The 17320-nt window shown below is 38.6% G+C and overlaps 1 long non-coding RNA gene across 1 annotated transcript; it reads left to right on the plus strand.

The window, feature by feature from the left end:
• Positions 1–1328: 1328 nt before the first annotated feature.
• LOC118762734 lies at positions 1329–12329 on the plus strand. Its single transcript, XR_004998485.1, has 3 exons — positions 1329–1339; positions 9479–9483; positions 12008–12329. It is a non-coding gene; the product is annotated as an uncharacterized LOC118762734 (long non-coding RNA).
• Positions 12330–17320: the final 4991 nt, after the last annotated feature.

Below are 17320 nucleotides of genomic sequence, written 5' to 3' on the forward strand. Positions count from 1 at the left end.
ATAACAACCGAATCTCCATCAGATCACAGCCGACTATTATAAACGTTTCATAATGTAGTTCTAGGAACATTATTTCTGAAAAAAATATAATACATGAGATGGTCATATTTAGAACGTCTTTCATTATATGTCTGCTCGACTGAGATTATTTAACCTCCTCATTAAGAGTAAGCTGCAGTTGTCGCTAATTGTTTACTTATCTGTTCTCCAAGCAAAAATAGTTTCAATAAGTCAAGAATTCATTTGTATGGTATTTAGTAGACTTTTCCTCGTCTTTGTTGTCCAGATTCATTCACTCACCATTCTGAGTTATTTTTCTGAGGTTCATTTTTGTTTTATCTATATTATGCAAATTATTCTAAAACTTAAATGTTTTCTACTCATATTGCATATGTCTATGACTAAAACCATATATCTGGCTAGAATCAAAGTAGTTACGGGTGACTTAAACAACTGGTATTGGTTTGCATAAGTCCTTATAACTTAGTGATTCGGCAAAGAGAAACCAGTAGACTTCTTAAGTCGACTGAAGAAACAAAATTAGTACTGGTGTCAGTTTGATCGATTAAGCCCTTCGAGGCAGTGTCCTCTTAAGGTCGCATGCCTATGGAGCATTCCGTCGGTTACGACGACGAGGATCCCAGCTGATACGATTAACGGAACAGCCTGCTCGTGAAATTAACGTGCAATCCACAGACACGCGTACCCCTAACGTAGTTCTCAGGGAGATTCAGCGTGACACAGAGTGTGACAAGGGCGGCCCTTTGAAATACAGGTACAACACATTTTTGCCAGCTGAGTGGACTGGAGCAACGTGAACTAAAGTGTCTCGCTCAAGGACACAACACGTCGCCGGGAATCGAACTCACGACCTTACAATCGTGAGCCGAATGCCACAACCACTAAGCCACGCGCTTTCACCGCAGGCCTATGACTGAAGCTAGAACCTGAATAAAAGAGAATATTTGTTGTCTAGTCAACAAACGTGAGACGGATTATTCGTCTGGCTCCCAAGTCAGCGTGCGCGATTTCATGACTGAGTCTGATAGCTATTCCACATCTTCCTTCAACGAACGAACTTTGTAACAGATCTGCCACCAGCCGATAGTTATTCCTGCGTTTCTAGTTCTACAGATATGTGTTTGTCATTCTTTATCTAAATATTTTCTTTCAAAGAATCTATCTTTTTTTTTTTTTACGGAGATGTACTTGCATAGCAAGTAACCTGATCTGAGATCGTGTGCTGGAACGAAAACAATTGCAGCGTGGAAGGTGTTTATAAGCCATTTAAGAAACACACAAAACCCGTTAGATACATTTCAACATATAAATTTAATTTGTCAAAATATTTTCGTCGCTTTGAAACCGCGACCTGTTCACTGACAAAATTCCGTGCTTTATTTATTTATTTATTTATTTGTGTTAGTCTATTTAACAAGCTATGCATTTACAAACACATCTGTACTTATACACTGGTATTATTCATATCAGTAAGGCGGCGAGCTGGCAGAAACGTTAGCACGCCGGGCGAGATGCTTAGCGGTATTTCGTCTGCGTTACGTTGTGAGTTCAAATTCCGCCGAGGTCGCTTTGCCTTTCATCCTTTCGGGGTCGATAAATTAAGTACCAGTTACGCACTGGGGTCGATGTAATCGACTTAATACCTATGTCTGTCCTTGTTTGTCCCCTCTGTGTTTAGCCCCTTGTGGATAATAAAGAAATAGGTATTATTCATATCACTAACTGGAACGGTCAATTTGAAATACGATTCGTCCATCAGTCGGTTATGAGATAATATTCTGCGGCCGAAGTTGTGCCGAGCACTTGTGAAAATTACTCACTCATTTCCTTCTACTTGACCCGAAGCGAGGATGGATGTAGGAGATTGGATTAGAACTTAGCATAACCAGAGGCATGGTGACTCGACTTTTTAGAATGCTTTTTTTTTTTTTTTTTTTAAAAAAAGACTCCGCCAGTTACGACGACGAGGGTCCCAGCTGATACGATCAACGGAACAGCTTGCTCGTGTAATTAACGTGCAAATGGCTGAGCATTCCACAGACACGTGTACCCTTAACGTAGTTCTCGGGGATAATCAGCGTGACACAGAGAGTGACAAGGCTGACCCTTTGAAATACAAGTACAACTCATTTTTGCCAGCTGAGTGGACTGGAGCAACGTGAAATAAAGTGTCTTGCTCAAGGACACAACGCGTCGCCGGGAATCGAACTCGCAACCTTACGATCATGAGCCGAATGCCCTAACCACTAAGCCACGCGCCCTCACTCAGAATGCTTAAAGGACACTTATATACATGCACGCAGAGAGAGAGAGAGAGAGAGAGAGAGAGAGAGAGAGAATCAAAAGCAAAGTCATTTTTCACTTTGAATTGCTGTTTCAAAAACTTAAGCAGTTCATGAAAATAAGCCAAGTCCTCATAAGTCCTCGACTCGGTTTCGTTCTCTGTCGTATCCATTTTCTTCTCAAAACAGTCAGCATAGCATCATCCCATTCGAAATCCGAAATTTTGTGTCTTCGTGGGAAAAGAATAATTGAAGAAAATTATAAGATGTTTGAAAATTAAAAGCAAAAGCATTTCCGTTGGAGTATATCTAATGAATGTTTTGTATTGATTGGACGCATGCGGCTTTGTATTAATACGAGAGAACACCGAGTTGTTGTGACGTTCTTATGTTATATGCATGTTGATTGTTCCTTCTCAAGCCATGCCTGGCTCATTATGGGCTGGTTTCCCGGTTTCCTTGGCATATAGGTTCCCCACCTGGACGGGACGCCGGTCCGTCGCATTTGAGCTGCAAGATGCAGGAGGAAAGAGTGACCGAAAGTTGTGGCGAAAGAGTCAGCAGAAGTTCGCCATTACCTTCTGCCGGAGCCGCGTGGAGCTTATAGGTGTTTCGCTCATAAACATACACATCGCCCGGTCTGAGATTCGAACCCGCGATCCTTCCACCGCGAGTCCGCTGCTCTAACCACTAGGCCATGTGACTCTACATTATATGCACGTAATATCAGCTAACATAAGCGAAATAGCCTCAACCAAGAATTGAAACTAGGTTCTAGATTTGACCTTGTACTCTACTGCGATTAAAATGCCCTGAAGAGAATTTCTAAAAAGTAATTCTAAAGTGGAAGACATATAAGCCATTCAAAAACACACAATAACAATTAACTTTCATTTCAACAGTTTCTGAATGGCTAATATGTGTCTTCCACGCGGTCGTTGCTTTAGTTTTTTTCTTTTTTCGCTGGTTCATTATATGCATGGAGCTGCGTGTGAATGATATAACAGCACCAAGCAAACATTTAGAAGTAACTTTTATTTCATTGCACAAGTAATATTTAAGTTGGTCATAAATTATAAGTTTCAGTATTAGATCAACACAATTGAAAAAAATAATCTACTACTTATGAATGCTATAATTAGTTGATTACAGAAGCTCTATACTGAAGCTTGACAAGACAAGAGAAAATATACACAGCAGATTCATTTAGGCCAGCTAAATCGGCATAGCCAAGCTGAGCAGACAATCGTGGGAACGACTTTTACGAAGGTGAGAGAGCGTGTGCAGCAGGTTCTCAAGTTAACATGCACTCTGGATATTGGCGCTAAAAATTAGCCTTTATATAATCCTTGAAGGGAAAAGCTCCAGAAGGATCTAGATTGATCTATCATGTGAAATCTGGCTGTTGATTGGACAAATAACTCGGCCTTTCACGTGAACAAGCCGTTGTTATGTCATGACTTTGGTTTCGTAATTCGACGACTCGGTTTCGAGTCTCGCTACACTTTCAATATACAATCTCAGATCCGATCAACTGCTGGACAAGTACATCTCCTAAATTTGATAAAACGTTATAACTCCATCAGCAAAACACCCTCATTCTGCTTCGTTTTTTTTTTTCTGTTTTGGATCTATAATTATATCTGATTATTTTTTGTGAGTACCTATCAGTCGCATAGACTGCACATGTAATTCAAAGGTGTAACCGTGTCACACTGATCCAGTTAACAGGACGCATGCCTTTGGAATACTCAGCCACTTAAATGATAATTCAATGAGAAGATATCTAATAACAGCAATCAATTGACTACTTATCGTCGAAACCGACGGAGATCCAACTGAGAGAGGGGGAGGGAAGAGACTGAGAAGATAGAGAGAGAGATACAGACATGCGGGAAATAATAAAACTGCATGACAAAATGAAAAAGTTTTTTGGCAAAGTAATAATAAAGGTGAATTTTAGCTTCTTTTACGAAAATGAAGTAAGTTTTGCTCTATCACATCTAGATTCTGATCTACAAGCTACTCCCTATATACCAAATTTACAGAAATGTAATGTAGCACACGGGACATCAAGTGTTCCCAATTGTCTTTTTGAGAATGCTTTTAATTGTTCTTTTTGTGACAGTCTTTAATGAGAGAGCCGTAAAAGTAGGATATAATACATATTAGATCATCCCTATTTTTAGGACACTTTGAATTAAATGCGTATTTCTGATGTCATAGTGACTTGTATCAAATTGGTAATTGCTCTCTCTCCACTGTGGACTGCGATTTTTTATTCCTCCACTTTCGTTTGCTTCAAGTGTGTGTCTCAATGACCTAGACCACTTTTGCTACATCAGACCACTTTTGCTACAACTGTGGCATTCAAGGACTGTAGGAGAAGCATCATGTCACTCATACAAGCAAGAGACAAGATTTACTTCAAAATTAAACTAGGTGACCAAGATAGATGTTTTGCTCTACATATTGTAGGCAAGGGTTGTAGCGATCGGCTTTCCTTGTAGTCCAGTGGCAAGCTGAAGCGAATGACATTTGCCACTCCAATGGCATGATGAGAACAAAGCAACCATTCTACTGATTACCACTTTTGCATTTCTAATGTTGACGGGTTCAATAAGAAAACTTTCCCAAGACCACAGTCATATGAAGATGATATTCCTCCTGTACCTAACAAACAATAATTGAGTGAGTCAGATTATGATTCCAATGACAAAACTGAATGTGAAAATGACAAGGATTTTAAAATTCCTCATTCAAGCCCTAAATTAGATCAAGAAGAACCGGATCATTTTGTTCAAAAGTTGGGTCTTTCCAAGAATGATGTTTATTTGGATGGGAAAATTTGGTATCTTAGGCCAAGGAACTAAAACAACAGCGTAGAGGCATCGGTGGTTATTCACTGACGGTAGTGTTTCCAGCCTAAAGGAAGTCCTTTGGCGTGTTGGGAATGGGTAACCAGGGATTCCAATGGGTTAATCGAAGAAGACAAAAGTCATGTGATACTATCAAGAGGTTAATTTTCTTGATCGGGTATGGTTTCTAGTGGAAAGCTGGAAGGGACTTGAAGATCATAGGTTTTATAACTGGAATGTAAAAGGGCTACACGAAGTACTTGAGACGGCTGACATCTCTCAGTCACATTGTCTTATTTATCCCCTCTTTACAGGACTAACGCATTCTTCACGTTAAATACACGCACACGCAAAAATACGCGCGCGCCCGTACACACTACGGGCGCGCGCGCATACACATGCTGGTTCCCATGTCTAAAGAGCTGTCAGTTATTTCCAATTGCAATAGTTGGTATACTCTTTTACTTGTTTCAGTCATTTGACTGTGGCTATGCTGGAGCACCGCCTTTACTCGAGCAAATCGAACCCAGGACTTATTCTTTGTAAGCCTAGTACTTATTCTATCGGTGACTTTTGCCGAACCGATAAGTTACAGGGACGTAAACACACCAGTATCGGTTGTCAAGCGATGTTGGGGGGACAAACACAGACACACACACACACACACACACACACACATATATATACATATATACGACGGGCTTCTTTCAGTTTCCGCCTACCAAATCCACTCACAAGGCTTTGGTCGGCCCGAGGCTATAGTAGAAGACACTTGCCCAAGGTGCCACGCAGTGGGACTGGACCCGGATCCATGTGGTTGGTAAGCAAGCTACTTACCACATAGCCACATGGCATAACCAGTAATATGTAGTCCGACGTTATATAAAAATGTAATCGTTCTGTTACTCATTTTGCTTGTGCTTTGCATTTTTTAAATTATAGATGTCACACTAAGGATGGTAACTTGGCAGAATCGATAGAACGTCGAAAGAAATTCATAGTGGTACTTCTTCCGGTTCCTTCCGATCTGAGTTCAAATCTCGTCGAGCTCAACTTTGCTGTTCATCCTTTTCAGCTCATTAAAATATAGTGCTTGTCAAATACTTGTGTCGGTGGTATCGCACTCACCCTCTCCGTTTAGAAATTGCTGGCCTAGTGCCTAAAATTTTATTTTCTAATTTTGGCGCAAGGCCGGCAATTTTGAGGGGTGGGAAATCAATTACATCGACTCCGGTACATGAATACTACTTGTTTTGTCGATCACGAAAGGAAGAGGCAAAGTTAATCTCAACTTAGAACTTTAAAAAACCGGAATAAATGCCGCAATGCATTTTGTCCGAGTCCTGCGCTAACGATTCTGCCAGCTCCCCTTGTGCCTCAAATTAGAAACCATTATTATAAGTCAGCTAGTTAACCAATTAACTAATCAAAACATCGATTGCTGGATTAAACTACCTATTAACCAATCAATCAGTCGACTTGTCGGAGTCTTTTTGTCGCCATTCGTGACGTCATTAATGAGCTGCTCTCGTTACTCCAAGACTGTCATGTTGAAACCAAGCTAAAGTTGAAATGAGGAATGGGAAGCACTCCGTCGGTTACAGTTGATCCGAATCAACGGAACAGCCTGCTCGTGAAATTAACGTGTAAGTGGCTGAGCACTCCACAGACACGTGCACCCTTAACGTAGTTCTCGGGGATATTCAGCGTGACACAGAGAGTGACAAGGCCGGCCCTTTGAAATACAGGTACAACAGAAACAGGAAGTAAGAGTGAGAGAAAGTTGTGGTGAAAGAGTACAGCAGGGATCACCACCATCCCCTGCCGGAGCCTCGTGGAGCTTTAGGTGTTTTCGCTCAATAAACACTCACAACGCCCGGTCTGGGAATCGAAACCGCGATCCTATGACCGCGAGTCCACTGCCCTAACCACTGAGCCATTGCGCCTCCATAGAAGTGAGGAATACATATAATTAGCTCAAGCTTGAAAATCTACAGAGAGAAAAATTTTTTGTGTGAGGGGAAAATGTTTGGGTGATTAAGTGTGATAAAAGGAACACATATGTTCTTTTTATTACAAGTTACTTCAGAATTTCTTGGAAGAATATTATCCAAATGCCTTGAATGTCCATTAGTGGGTCCGAAATCAGTTGTGCATAAAGCTAAGTTGAAGCTTGAACGAATTACGGAAGTTTACTTGGTGCCTTAAGGCAACAAAACTAAAACACATACCCACACATACCTTCAGACACATTTCTGAAATATACGCGCACTAAATAAACACAATCCGTCATTAATACATTCGTGTGTGTGTGTGTGTTGTGTCTGTATGATGTGTGTACATATGGGGGGGGGGTACCATCTCACACACACACACATATGATTAAACTATAGGTACATACATCCGTTCATATAATGTCAATATATGAACACAGATATTTATAAATATAAGCACACATACACATGTTTATGTATATGTCGTGTGTGTGTGTGTGAAAGTTAAATGTATGTATGGGATGATTTTTCATGTATTTTACACATATATGCTCACACAACAATTCGTTAGAACATAAACGTTCACGAAATACCAGCGAATATACATAACCATTCAATTTTCACATACACACAGATACACATCGCTATGCAACACACATGCGGCGGCACGCAACACATACGTGCACATGAAAAAGAACCCATACACGCGAAAACTTATCCCTTACAAATATTTAATTTACACATATAGGAGTGGCTGTGTGGTAAGTAGCTTGCTTACCAACCACATAGTTCTGGGTTCATTCCCACTGCGTGGCACCTTGGTCAAGTGTCTTCTACTATAGCCTCGGGCCGACCAAAGCCTTGTGAGTGGATTTGGTGGACGGAAACTGAAAGAAGCCCGTCATATATATGTATATACATGTATGTGCGTGTATATGTTTGTATGTCTGTGTTTGTCCCCCCCCCAACATTGCTTGACAACCGATGCTGGTGTGTTTACGTCCCCGTAACTTATCGGTTCGGCAAAAGTCACCGATAGAATAAGTACTAGACTTACAAAGAATAAGCCGTGGGTTCGATTTGCTCGAGTAAAGGCGGTGCTCCAGCATGGCCGCAGTCAAATGACTGAAACAAGTAAAAGAGTAATACATATATGCAAGCATATAATCACATACACACACGCTTTTTCCTGTACACACCGACCTACCTACACACACACACACATACACACACACACGAAGCACAATGCAATGCACTCTATCTATTTATGTGGTGAGTCCCTCAGAACTTATTGACCAGAAATCCACAGGGCTTTCACCTACACACGCTCACTCCATGTAAGCATATAAACATTCTGTACACCCCGCCGCATACACAACGAAGCACCATGCTACTCACATGCACACACACACACACACACACACACACCACACACACACAGAATCATACACACACGTTTATGTGGAGCGGCTCTCAGAACTTGGTGACCAGAAAACCGTAGGAGTTTGTAACTGATGCCAAACTCACCTCGTAACTATATCTTAATAGCATTCACCTCTTGCTACGTTTTGCACCAGAAAGACGCAGGCTTGACTTAAATACAAAAAAAAAAAAATGACTGCTAGCAAACAAGGTGTAATGCAACGAAAAATCCATCAACCCAAATGGTAGACCCCGTTGGATATCTTCACGTTGAGTTTGCCAATTATTAAGATTGATTAGTTAGGATAAATTTTAACTGGCAGTACAACCCCCTAGGCAACCACTGATACCGTAATATACCCTAGTACTGCCCGTTTGTTTTAATTTCTACTGCTTTATCAACGAAGGAGTTGTTGGTTGAGGAAACAATCTTATGGAGGTAAGTAATTTATCTAGAACTTTTTTCTTTTAGATGAGTGAGTTCCGATATGTTATTTCGCTGAAATTTCCACAATCTTAGTGCAACGTTAAGAGAGTGTTGGCACTCGGCCCAACTTTTCTCAGTAACTGGAGCTTCTGAGAATTTTAAAGTTATATTTTGTTGTAGTTGTTATTGTTGTTGTTATGGTCGCTGCTGCTGCTGTTGTTGTTGTTGTTGTTGTTGTTGTTGCTGGTGGTGGTAGTGTTGGTGTGTGTGTGTTTTATATCTTCATTTTGTATTTTCCAGTGATCGTTCGTACTGGAATATGTCATTTCTAAGTTCTCTGGGCATAAAGAGGTTGGGAGATAATTTCGAATCCATCGTTGCTTTTTTTATCTGTAGAATTATGGATTCGGAAATATTACAGTTAAATAGCTAAAGAAAGACAACTAGTCTTTTCCAAATCCTGTATAGCAATAGAGTCAGTAATCAAATCCAGTTTCTGTAAAGTTAAACGAATTGGTGATGACCGTCTCCCTTAGTAGGAAATCTTTCACGCATTACCTAGCGAAAACATTTCACAATTACACAGTACCATGGTACTATCGTTGTTTATGACAAAGTACTATACTTCCCTATCTACATCTAGATAGAATTGTACGAAAACAGTTAAGTATTGTTTTCAGAGACACCGTACGTTCAACGATTCAAAGAAGTACAGCTTTGTTCTGTTTCTCTATAGCAATTACTTACAATTCCAAAATGAAGTCAAGTTCCCATCCCTGTTCTAAGAGATGATAAAATAAGATTTCAAATAGATAAACTATATTCTATGTCTTATCTAATAATACATTTTCTTTTCTTTTGCACAACGATTTTGTTTAAGACTTATTGCATAGATTTCCTCACTTAACTGTAAAGCATACAAAGATAAAAGTCATGACATTGATGTGAATTAAGTTGGGTTTACTTTTTTTTTTGCAATTCTTTTGGTTTCCATTCAACCACTTGAGAGAAAAGGGACCAAATGGAAGATGAGTGTCACTGGCAGACTTTTGCGAAAAACCATAAAAAGGCCCTACAAAAAAATCTCATTAAATGGGCAATTAAAAAAGTGTAATGGGGTACATCTCCCGTTAAGAAGAGATGTACATACCTCTTTACAATTGAGAAGGGATTTATTTCCTATGAAGGTGAGTCCCGTGAAGAAGAGCTCCTCTCCAACGAGAAGGAATCCGTCTCCTCAGACGTGGAAACGACTTTTCACGAAGAGGAACCTAGCTGCTTCCCGAATGAAACGTAGCTCACAGTCCTTTGCAGTGAAATAATAGATCTAGTATATTATAAACACAAAGAGCTTCTTAAACGAAGTGCTGATCTGGAAGGAGGTCGAATCAAATTACATACAGCACTAAAAACTTCTAAGAAACTTATTATCTAGAAGACGTGGGTCTCACTCGCTCACTCTGACCCATGCGGTCCTCACGGAAGATTCTGGACTTTCAGGCCATTGTGTCAATTTGTATATATTATTGAGACCATAGTGAAGATCCTGATTTTCCAAAAGATATCGAGGACCTCTGAATTCTATTTGAAATTTCATCATCAAGATTTGCATCTCTGTTTAACATACTGCCAAGATATTTGAAAGTAGAAACGCTTTTTAAAATGAACCATATACCATTATTTTAGAACCGAGGCTTTCTAGGTCAGGGCTGATAAAGAATAGCAGTTTTCTTGTGTTTTTGCTGACATGAATTGGTATCTCTTCAATACACACGACTTGTATTGAATATCATCTTGCACTGCAATTCTGACACTCCTTGCCAATATATTAAGTTCTTTAGAGATCCTCACTGATTTTCCGAATTTTGTGTACAAAAGATCTTGCAGCATTTTGAAAGATTCATTGTGATGCCTAACAAGTTACATGCCAATAAAACTTTATCGATAAGATTGTGAGGATTGTTTTTTTATTTCCGTGCGACAATATCATTGTCATCAGCATACAAGGTGTCTTCTATCAGAGATATTAAAATATGCGATTTAGAATTTGAGGTTGAGTAACTCACCGGTTATATGGTAATGTATGATAAATACCTGCAGAATAGTCTTTGAAAGCGAATGAATCAATATTGAAATGTATAAGGCAAATATTAGTAAACCACTGATTGAAAAATAGCTCTGAGTATTTTCCACCAATTACAAAACAGATTCTTATATTATCATGCAAAGCTTGAAGTTTGTAAATTTATCAGGACAAACAACTAAGTAAGGTCAATGAAGAAATGATAATTATCAACTCCCTGTTCAATGCGTTTTTCACGTAACTGACGAGCTGAAAATATTATATCATTGGTGCTGATTGAAGAAGACATATCTCAATGTAGTAAATGAGTCTGTTAAGAATAAGTTGCTCAGGATTTTCCCTACAAAAGGCAACGAACTGGCAGAATCGTTAGCATGCCAGACAAAATGCTAAACGGTACTTCGTCTGTCTTTACGTTCTGAGGTTCGAATTCTGCTGAAGCCGACTTTGTCTTTCAATCTTTCAGGATCAATGAAACAAGTACCAATTGAACATTGGGTTCGATGTAATCGACTTAACCCCTCCCCGAAATTGCTGGCCTTGTGCCAACATTTTAAACCAGCATTTTTCTTCCTCAATGACGAAAAATATTTTTAAAAAACCTTGAAAACTACCGCATATGTCTGTAGTGAATCTTGCAAGCATGAAGTGGATTCGATCCACCATAGCCAAATTTAAATTAACACTGCAACAGAACTTTTCCCACGGTGGAACAATGGTTTTTCTCTGACGGCAGTATACATTTTCCAGATGCCTTTAGCTAGGCCGAAATAATGTCTTCACCACTTGACCCTTATAACCTCTTCTACTTCACCAAAAGCCAGAATAGATATAACAAGACCACCAACTAAATCTATTGTTCTCAATGATATATCTAACCTTCTGGATAGTTATAAAAGCAAGAACACCCCAAGCAAAAGTCAGTCGGTGACGACTCAATGAGTTCAGTCGCATGGTGACGACTCAATGAGAACGAAGTCTGACTGACCAGCTAGAACCTTGGTCAGAGGGAGAAATGAAGTTTACTGTCAGCAACTGTGAGACAACGGCCCACAACCCTGCAACTCTCATTAGCTCAAATTCTGTTCTCTTAGAACATCATTCTATCTTTCTCTGTAATTACTACTAAACAATGAAGAGAACACAAACACAAACTTTACTTCGCATGCTTTTGGATTTATCATAACCTGCTCGTCGAGGCAAGGCATTATAACGTAACGGTAAATAAATATTTCCTTAAAACTTCATGCATTGTCCATCTTTCACATCCTACAGTATGCCGTTATAATAACAAATTTTTATGGTTACAACTGCTGACTCTGATATTTCATATTATTGTGTACCTAATCAATCTTATCCATTTGTAATATGTCTTTACCACTGTTTCCTTAGTATAATACCTCCAGTCTTCAAACTGTATCAATTTCCTACATATTAAATATAAGATGCAGAATATAAAGAGTCCTATCCCTTCCACCACCCTAATATAATCACTTCTGTTCGAATGACATCAAAATTAGAGTTTCTGTTTTCAACTTAACACAAAGCAGTTCTCATTTCAGGAAAATTTCATCGATCTTAAAAAAATTTTTTAATCTTTTATTGGAAGTCACTTAAAACAAGGAGGAGAGCAACTAACAATAAAACAGGTTTCAATCAACCAGTTAGTTACGGATGAAAAAGAAAAAGAAATAAAGAATTCTAATGAGAATCTTTCTGAACAATCATAAAACGATCACCGAGAGCTTTGCTGGATGAGGACCAATATATATACTTAACAAATTACGAAAATACCCTTATATCCGTTAGTTCTGTTTGAAAATAAGTGTTTTGCCATTCTTAGTCCTATAAACACACGCACGTCGCACACACTTATGTCTATGTATGGATATGGATATATATATATATATATATGTATGTATGTATGTATGCATGTATGTATGAATGTATGTATGTATGTATGTATGTATACGCCCATACATAGGCACACGTGGAATATGTCGATGTGGGCGTGCACGCGCTCTCTGTAGAAAATCCATAATTTCGCAAGAAATATACTTACACAACTGGAAAAAAAAACCTATGAGCTTATTTCCCGTTACGGACACCAATATATCCATTTTAAAAACGGTAAATACGCAACGTCGTAACAGCGGAAAAAACATTGGCGACATGACAGTGTCAACCCCAACAGAAAAGCAAAACAAACTGACCGACATATTAAGAAAATATCCGTAAAAGATATCGATTTAGAGACGTGCTCAAAATACGTAAAGTAATAATATGAAAAATGCATTTTTTTAAACGCATCAAATATGTGCGTGTATGTGTGAGCGTGTTTTTGTCTGCCTGTTTATATATGTACAGCAATTGACTCGTACAATGGTGCACTCGTATTGCGAGGTTCTACTGTATATATATATATATATACCGGAGTAAACACATAAATGTGAAACAAGGTGGAAAAAAGAGTACTCAAATACCAGTGGTAGAGTAATATGCTTTATTTAAAGCAGCAGAAAATTCAACAAAATCTGTTACTCTGAGTTTCTCGTTGCCGTTCATCAGACAGTTTTTGCTAGAAAAAACTGTCTGATGAACGGCAACGAGAAACTCAAAGTAACAGATTTTGTTGAATTTTCTGCTGCTTTAAATAAAGTATATATATATATATATATATATATATATATATATATATATATAATATATATATATATATATATATACTTAGATACGTACATACATACACACATATGTGTGTATTTCTGAAGGCGCATGGCTCAGTGGTTAGAGCATCAGGCTCACAATCGTGAGGTTGTGAGCTCGATGCCCGGATCGGATTATATATTGTGTTCTTGAGCAAGACACTTTATTTTCACGTTGCTTCAGCTTACTCAGCTGCCAAGCTGTATCAGCCTTTGTCTTTCCCTTGGACAACATCTGTGCCGTGTTCTACAACCAACATTGCTCGGACTTGTGCCTTAGAGGGAAACTGTCTAGGTTCAATTCTATGGTTATTCGTGAGCAAAGGGGTTCTTATATAAATGTATGTATTCTTCCTAGGACCTGTTACAGAACTGGTAGTTTATAACATCAAACCTAAAAGGATGAAAGGTAAACTAGACTTCGGCTGGACTTGAACTCAGAGAGCATAGAGCCGAAGCGATTGCTGCAATGCAATATATCTGGCACTGTAACGATTCTATCAAATGGTTGCCTAATGATTCTACTCTTTTGTATGCGGCAAGGTAGACAAATACTGTGCTGATGACGCTTGTTGAAACAGAAACTCATGTTCATGGCTCGCCTCTTGCTTCCAGAAGAAAAAAAGGACATCGTTTTAGTTAGTGGCATACACACACACACACACACCACACACACACACACACACACACATACACACACACATGCATACATATATATATGAGCGTTGGTGTTATGTATGTTCATTAAAAGTACACAACCTGAAGCCAACAAAAGAGAAGACCATGTTAAAATCAAATCTTCTCAATCAAGGTTTGAAAGACAGCGATGTTTGTCGGCAGACATAAAATAATATTGATACACGGGTGACCCCCAAACAACAGCTACAGCTAATTATAAAGGAATGTGTTACAACAGGTGAAGAATACCTGGCTCTCCAGATAGGTGCGTAAGAGAGAGTAGAGGGGGAGAACATGGACAGATGTGTGAATGCATGCGTATATAAGTGTATGAGTGAGTTTGACTCTGTTAGTATTTATGGCCTTTTGTGTGGGTGAGTCAGATATTGTCATAGTGTTTATGTTCTATATATATATATATCAGTGAGTAGGTCACGTCGTGTGTGTGTGTGTGTGTGTGTATGATCTTTATGTAAGGTGGGCATATGTTGCTATGTCGTTGAGGGCGTTGGTGCAGCTTATGGTTACTGTTGTATTATGGCGTGTGACCCAACACGTCTATCTGCTTCTCTGTCGTCTCTGTCTATCTGTCTGTCTGTTTCAATGTCCGACCCTCTGGTTAACAGTCCGTCTTTTTATATCTATGTTACAGCCTCTTTTCCTCTTTCGACGCTACCCCGTCTTACTTGTCTCATAATATGTATGTCATCCACCCATTTATACGAATGTCTATGTTATGTACATACACGGATATAAACGTATGTGGAAGAGTATGTGAATATATATATATATATATATATATAGTTCAAAGTTATAGAAAAACAAAGACGAAAACAGATGTAGGAACAACAAGCAAGTATATTAGTTTGATGCTCAGGAAGAATGGAAGAGTCTTTTACGTTTCGGGTTTACGCTCTTCGACAGAAAGGAATAAGAGAAAAAATGAGAGAGAATAAAAAATAAAAACATGCTGACTGAACTTCCCACTCTCTTGGACTTGTATATATTAACCACTTCCAGACCTTTCAACACTTCTCCTTATCCACATACCACCACTCCACCCGGATTACCACTGAATCTTCGTACTTTTTTGGATTCTATCTTCACGGATCTCACTGGCTATTCTTTCTGTGTTCCTTTCTGTGGAAGAGCGTAGGCTCGAAACGTTAAAGACTTTTTCACTTCCCGAGCGTTATACTAATACATCTGTTTACTGTCTACACTACCTGTCTTCGTCTTTTGTTTTTTTTTTGTAAATTTTCCCCCTATATATATATATATATATATATATATTATATATATATATATATATATATATTTGTATTAATCGTCGCGCTCGCAATAGCATTGCTTAAAGTTTCACGTGTTTTCTCATTCATGTAAAAACATTAAGCAATGCGATTCCAAGTCAATCTCTTAAAATATATGTATATATGTGCATGAATGTACTGAAGAAGTTCAGATATCCTACATTACGTCATATGGGAATTCCGGCACTCATGACGGACGAATTTCGTCTGTTATGATCTATGTGTATGCTTTTATGCACCAAACGCCTATATGAGAGGATCTCTACAGGCTAATAACGCAGTATTCGGTGTACTAGCAAAACATACATGTTAAGTTGGATATAAAGATCATCTTTTGGTATTAACATTGCTTCTGTCACTGATAATTAATGTCTAATAAGCCAGCTGGCTATTTACGACATCAGCTTCTAAAAAGATCTTTATTCTATATATCATGGCAGCGAAATCTGATTGACATGCGGTGATCGGTGCTTCCCACTGACGAGGTCCAACAGAACGAAATCACGGGATATGGGAATTACGGCGGGCATGACAAACGGAATTTCGTCTGCTGTGATCTATGTATGTGCTTTTATACACCAAGGGCCGGTCTAAAAGAGAGGATCTCTAAAGGCTAATAACGCAGTATTCGCTGTTCTAGCAAGGCATCCATGTTAAGTTGTATATAAAGATTACCTTTTGGTATTAATACTGCCTCCGTAGGTACTACTACTATTACCACCACCACCACCACCACCACCACCACCACCACCACTACTACTACTACTACTATACTACTACTACTACTACTACTACTACTACTTATAATAATAATATTAATATATCCGTAATAGTTCGCAAAAATCGTGAATTACAATATTTTTCCGCTTGCAACTTTATTGATGAAGCATGTCTCAAAATGCCAAGTACCTGTTGAAACAAAATCATTGGTTAAAACAGAATTTGGTCGTGTAAAATACTTAGCAAATAAATCTACAGATGCTGTTAGTGAGTAAAAATAAGCAACAGTTATTTGGAGTGTTGATTGATGTACGTTACATCTCCTAATGGAATCTAATTAAAACTAAAAGTGGGAACGTTGTAACATATATCGAATCAATATACGAATATCATCAAAAAGCTTGTAGTGGATCCGCCGGATTCTGATTTTTCTTACATCCGTCCATTTTGTTAGCTTTATTCCCCGCCCGCTTACGTTTTTTGTTTGTTTGTTCTCGAAACAAATATTTATTAAATTAAAGCAAAATCCATAATACTTCCTTTGTTTTTTGCAATCCTTGGCTTGATGTGGTTTTTACTGCAAGAAACATGTATTTGCCGAACGTGCCGGGAATCTTGTCGAGTTAATATTCGCCACACAATTGAATTGATTTCAGAAACAATATGCTTCTGTAAGGCGACATCTTAGGACAGAGATAAAGTCACATTGCATTTCAAGGTGAGAAAGAAACAAATGCTTCTTTAGTCTAATTTGATATATTTAATCAAAATATTATTTCCCCTTGTTATTTATTATATAATCCCATCTGCTTGACAAATC

The sequence above is a fragment of the Octopus sinensis genome, linkage group LG3 (genome assembly GCF_006345805.1).
Source record: "Octopus sinensis linkage group LG3, ASM634580v1, whole genome shotgun sequence".
Lineage (NCBI taxonomy): Eukaryota > Metazoa > Mollusca > Cephalopoda > Octopoda > Octopodidae > Octopus > Octopus sinensis.